Raw genomic sequence first — 6,000 nt, 5'->3', positions numbered from 1 at the left:
ATGCAGGGAACAGCGCCCCCTGCTGTACATAACTGTCAGACTCCATTACCTGCCTTTAATTGCAGGTAATGGATATATTGTATATATTTCTGCTAAATATACACATTTCATTAATATGAGCTCAACTCTTTCTATTTCTGCACCAACTACACACCGTTCATTGGATCGGTTCCCTCTTCTCTGTAGGATGTAATTTATTAATATGACCTACGCTGCTCTCTGGACTCTGTGGAGGAAGTAGCTGAGAGGAGGGTGTTGTCCAAGTTCACATCCATCATGGACAACACCTTCCACCCCCTGCACCAGACTGTAGAGGAGCTGAGCAGCTCCTTTAGTGACAGACTTAGACATCCTGTCTGTAAAAAGGAGCGCTACCGCAGGTCATTCATTCCTGCTGCTATCAGATTATACAATGCTGCACTGTAACTGTGACCATAACTGTAATTATAACTGTAATTAGAACTGTAACTATAACTATAACTGTAATTAGAACTGTAATAACCTACGTGCAATATCTAATGTGCAATTCTATTTAATACACCGTGCAATAATCCTGAAAGAAGTGACTTCTGCTGCTATTACACCTGAATATATATCAATACATGTATATAAGTCACCGTGAATGTACATAAGACATCCTCTGCCTTATTTCTATTTTGTATTTTTGTTCTTATTTTCTTATTTACTTCTTTTTGATCCTCTGTATAAACGAGGACACACTGTATATACCTGATGCACCTTGTCCTACTTTGGCACCTTCTTCTGATTATTGATTATTGAGCCGATGTGACATGTGAATTTCTCCAATGTGAGATCAATAAAGCTTATATTATCTTATCTTATTTTATCTCATCATTATCTCTTCTATTTTTCCTCCTACGATCTTTGTGCTACTGACTTTTGTATTTTACATGTTTCTCCCTTTCACGTCTTCATTCCATCTTTTCTGCCATATTTCTAATTCTTTTCTTTTTATTATTGCGTTACCCTCATCTTTCCCAAACGGAATATGTAATGTTATTTCCTTCCCCAACGCCTTTTAGCCACTTTATCTGCCGTTTGGTTTCCCTTTACCCTTCATGTGCTGGCAACCAACAGAACTGTATATCCATTCCACCCTGTGCCTCCTAAACAGACTTCCTGTTTCCTTTAGACTGAATAATTTCTGTTACCGTCTTTGAATCTGTGCACACCACCACCTCATCTGGTCTGACCTCCTCCACCCACTGCAAACTCAAAGTGACTGCAACCATCTCCGCCGTGAAAGCCGATAAATTATCTGAAAGCCGTTCAGAAACGTAGATTTAAAACTCTGGTATGTGTATATCTATATATATCTATATATATATATATATCTATATATAGATGTAGATATAGATAGATAGATAGATTGATTGATTGATAGATAGATAGATAGATAGATAGATAGATAGATAGATAGATAGATAGATAGATAGATAGATAGATAGATAGATAGATAGATAGATAGATAGATAGATAGATAGATAGATAGATGACTATGTATGTATATATGGGCCTGTAGTTGATGTATAAAGAGGATAAATTATCCTAACAGCTCCTTATTTGCTTTTTTTCCAGACGTGCCAGCAGTCGGTCTGGCTCTGGTTCTGACCCAAACCCTGTTAACCTCTGTGGGTTTGTGCTCCTGTCACCACGCCTCTGACTGGCTGGTTGTTTTCTCTTATTGAGAAAGCCAGATCGGATCATTATTCATCTGTTTCTAACAACAAGTTCTGGGAAGTTCTCCAATGTCTACCCATCAAAGCTCTCAGGTTCTGCTCTCCCATTCTTTAAAAGATTCCTGTTTCTGACAGATTGGAGGTATTAAATGGTTTTAATTAGCATACATCTTCAGCTTTAACGCTTTAGGTTGTTTCTGTAAAATTGATCGACCTTTACAGGCCGGCCTTTTAATTCTGTGCCCTTCTCCATCACAAAGTTCTGAAGCTAAAGGTCCAGATCACAGGAAACCTGGTTCTGGCCATTCCTCTTCATCATCCATATAAACGAGCTGAAGGATTCAGATGAAGGATTTGCATCTTTATGCTGATGACAGCGTTATTTACTGCTGTGCATCAACTGTTGTTCAGGCGGCTCATTCACTGCAGAAAGCCTTTAAAGCCATCCATCATTTATTATTAAAGTAGAAGTTTTAGTTTTTAGCAGGAAAATAGCAGCTGCTGCAGTCATTGTAACTGTAGTGGATTACAGAGATCTTCTACATGAACAATTCTGCTGGCTGTGGTTGGTTGATGGTGTTTCTCCTGCAGCTGCCGGTTCATCACTGACCATAAAGCCCCATAAAGCCCGACATCTCTGGGAGTTTGTTTCTCTGTGGGACGGCCGGCTCTGGCTGCTGGAAGGAAGCCTTGTTTTTGGTCTTCCTACAGGTGAGAAAGACCACCTTAGGCTACCTTTCTACAGGTAGCCTAAAAGTTCTCCCTCCTCCCTCTGTTCATGGGCCGTCCTGTCACTTTCAGCCCCATCTGCCTGTTCTGGCTTAAATAACGAGATTTATGTTTATTCTGGACCTTTTGCATGAAATATGTTGCAGAATGCCTGGAAATTAAAAGACTTGATATCTTTGAGCACTTTTAACTTCACACTGAGGATATTTGAGCTAAATTACTTTATATGTTCATGGTTTTCTTTTGTGTTTTAAATGTATTTCATGTTGTTGTAGCTTAGTGAGAACATTTTCACTTATTTTACTTGTAAACTAAGGATCTTCTTCTTTGATTCTGGGCTAGAGGGTTTGATTTAGCACCAAGGTGTGAATTAGGTTTAGGCTATTTAGATTTAGGCCGGAGAAAGGCTTGAAAATGACAGGAAGTGAAGGCAGTGTCTGTCATTGTGTTAACTCCAACCCTGACTCACATGAAAAATAAGTTTTTAACTTCATGGCAGCACCAAACAGGCTTAAATCAGAGGCAGCAGGACTTTCTCTCAGTTCTTCGTGAAGAAGTTTCACCTGTCCAGGAGTTCTGGAGGTTCTGAGCAACCTGCAGCTGTAGCGCTGCTGTTTCTGGACATGGAGGCCCGTCCTCCTAGACCCGGTCTCAGTCATGTGATCTTCCTGGAGAAATCAAGGTTTAATTAATAATAAAGAAACGCTGCTCCCCCTCTCACCTGGCTGACTTTCACCTGTTCAGGTTTTGGATTTCTGATTAGTATTCCTGGTGTTTCTGTTAGAGCTGCGGGTTCGTTTGAAACGCCTCCTCTGTGCTTTTTTCAGAACAGCAGAGCCTAAAACAACCGAATGGTTCTGATTCATGTTTTTACCTTCTAACCTATGTTTATATAAAATTTACTACAGTTAACGGATTAATTTAAGGCTGAAACAATTGGATTAATCTTGATTAATTGATTATTGTAATAATCAACTCATTTAGTAATCGTTTAATAGTTAACTGGGGTATACAGACTCTTTTATACCATTTGCTAAAAGAACAGCTTAGAGCTGCAATTAAGCCAGAACTGTACAAAAAACACACGCTTTGCATTTAAGAATAAAAACTTCTTCTCCTCAACTCCTCTAGTGGCAGTTTTAGCTTCACCTGGTTCTTCTGTAAAAAATCTATTAAGCACCTTTTTGTCTGATTATTGATCAAAAAAGCAGTCAACAGATTAATCAGCTACACGCACAGCCTTTCATAAAAGATTTGTCCCTTTTTATTTTTATTTAGGGCCCAATTGTTACAGATAAGTTAAAATCTTAAATGTTAGGAACACTTTTGTCTTTTAATAAGCACACGCTTCAGGTTCGCTTTAATTTCACAGTAAATAGGAAACATCTGTCCAGCGACATTTACTAAAATGCAGACCTCAGTGCATTAAAATCTGATTGGCTAAACACTTGGTTATTCAAAAGGATTATATTTTCTTACAGCAGGTTAAAGAAATTAAAAAGTTATTTGTTTTATTATTATTTTTTTAGCCATCAGGAGCTTTTGACTTGACAAAGCTGAAAAGTTTGGACACCCAACTAATTTAAAAAGAAGGACTCTATAATCTGTTGTTTACCTGCTTCTCCTCACGGGGGGGCTGGTGGTCGTCTCCAGTATTGGGCAGCAGGTGGAGGATCACCTGGACAGCTCACCTGTCCATCACAGGACAGACGACCACGCAGACTGAAGGGACATCTGGGGACCAGCTAACCTAGCAGTCATGGCTTTGGACTGGGGGGGGGGGGGGCATGCAGACCGGGATTTTAACCCGGGACCTTCTTGCTGTGCTGACATTTGCACTAGATCGGTCCAACTTTATTCTCTTTGAACAAGAAGCATCAGAACACGTTCTGTTCTTCAATTATGCATTATGTGTTGTCATTTCTGCTTTAACTTTCTGTTCTCTATCTTTTATCTTCATAGAAGGTACACCTGGTCTGGTGTTCTGTTAACTGTGACATCATCAGGGGAGGCAGATCATCCACTATTACCATCTACCATAGAAAGTACTCCTGGGTCAATGTGAGCTTCTGTTCTTTCTGTGTCTCTACTCTGTCTTCTCTAACATAGAAAGTACTCCTGGGTCAATGTGAGCTTCTGTGCTTTCTGTGTCTCTGCTCTGTCTTCTCTAACATAGAAAGTACTCCTGGGTCAATGTGAGCTTCTGTGCTTTCTGTGTCTCTACTCTGTCTTCTCTAACATAGAAAGTACTCCTGGGTCAATGTGAGCTTCTGTGCTTTCTGTGTCTCTACTCTGTCTTCTCTAACATAGAAAGTACTCCTGGGTCAATGTGAGCTTCTGAGCTTTCTGTGTCTCTGCTCTGTCTTCTCTAACATAGAAAGTACTCCTGGGTCAATGTGAGCTTCTGTGCTTTCTGTGTCTCTACTCTGTCTTCTCTAACATAGAAAGTACTCCTGGGTCAATGTGAGCTTCTGAGCTTTCTGTGTCTCTGCTCTGTCTTCTCTAACATAGAAAGTACTCCTGGGTCAATGTGAGCTTCTGAGCTTTCTGTGTCTCTGCTCTGTCTTCTCTAACATAGAAAGTACTCCTGGGTCAATGTGAGCTTCTGAGCTTTCTGTGTCTCTGCTCTGTCTTCTCTAAGCCCCAGTGGGTGGAGGCAGATGAGCGTTCACACTGAGCCTGGTTCTGGTTCTGCTGGAGGTTCTCCTCCCTGTTAAAGGGGAGTTTTCCTCTCCACTGTCGCTTCATGCATGCTCAGTATGAGGGATTGCTGCAAAGCCATCAACAATGCAGACGACTGTCCACTGTGGCTCTACGCTCTTTCAGGAGGAGTGAATGCTGCTTGGAGAGACTTGATGCAACCTGCTGGAGGTTCTCCTCCCTGTTAAAGGGGAGTTTTCCTCTCCACTGTCGCTTCATGCATGCTCAGTATGAGGGATTGCTGCAAAGCCATCAACAATGCAGACGACTGTCCACTGTGGCTCTACGCTCTTTCAGGAGGAGTGAATGCTGCTTGGAGAGACTTGATGCAACCTGCTGGGTTTCCTTAGAGAGGAAATTTTTGACCAATCTGTATAATCTGATTGATTTGACTTTGTAAAGTGCCTTAAGATGACATGTTTCATGAATTGGCGCTATATAAATAAAATTGAATTGAATTGAATTGAATTGTGCCCAGAAGCCTTTAAATCCACTTCCTGCGGTTGAAATGATGACGGAACCTCAGGAACACCTGAGGAACCACTGAGGAACACCTGACAGCTGCAGGAGGTTTAACACCAACGTGTGAAGATCTGAAGATCTGCACAGAACCACCTCTGCATCAGATGTCTGCCTGCTGGCTCGGGGTATTTCCTGGGAGCCTGTACAGGTGTGCTGGTCAGGTGTCTCACCTGCAGACGGCGAGGATCGTTTTAGCCGCTGCTCTGACAGTAAAATCTGAGATGATGAAAAATTGAGACGGAAACACGGCGACATGTGACTCCAGGTGTCTCCTTGTCAGACTCACCTGAGCTCACTGGTCAGATCTCTTTCTGACAGGTGAGATGGAAAACATTCTGTGTTAGCCAAT

The sequence above is a fragment of the Fundulus heteroclitus genome, chromosome 20 (assembly GCF_011125445.2).
Source record: "Fundulus heteroclitus isolate FHET01 chromosome 20, MU-UCD_Fhet_4.1, whole genome shotgun sequence".
NCBI lineage: Eukaryota > Metazoa > Chordata > Actinopteri > Cyprinodontiformes > Fundulidae > Fundulus > Fundulus heteroclitus.
Note: the sequence above shows the minus strand (reverse complement) of the source record.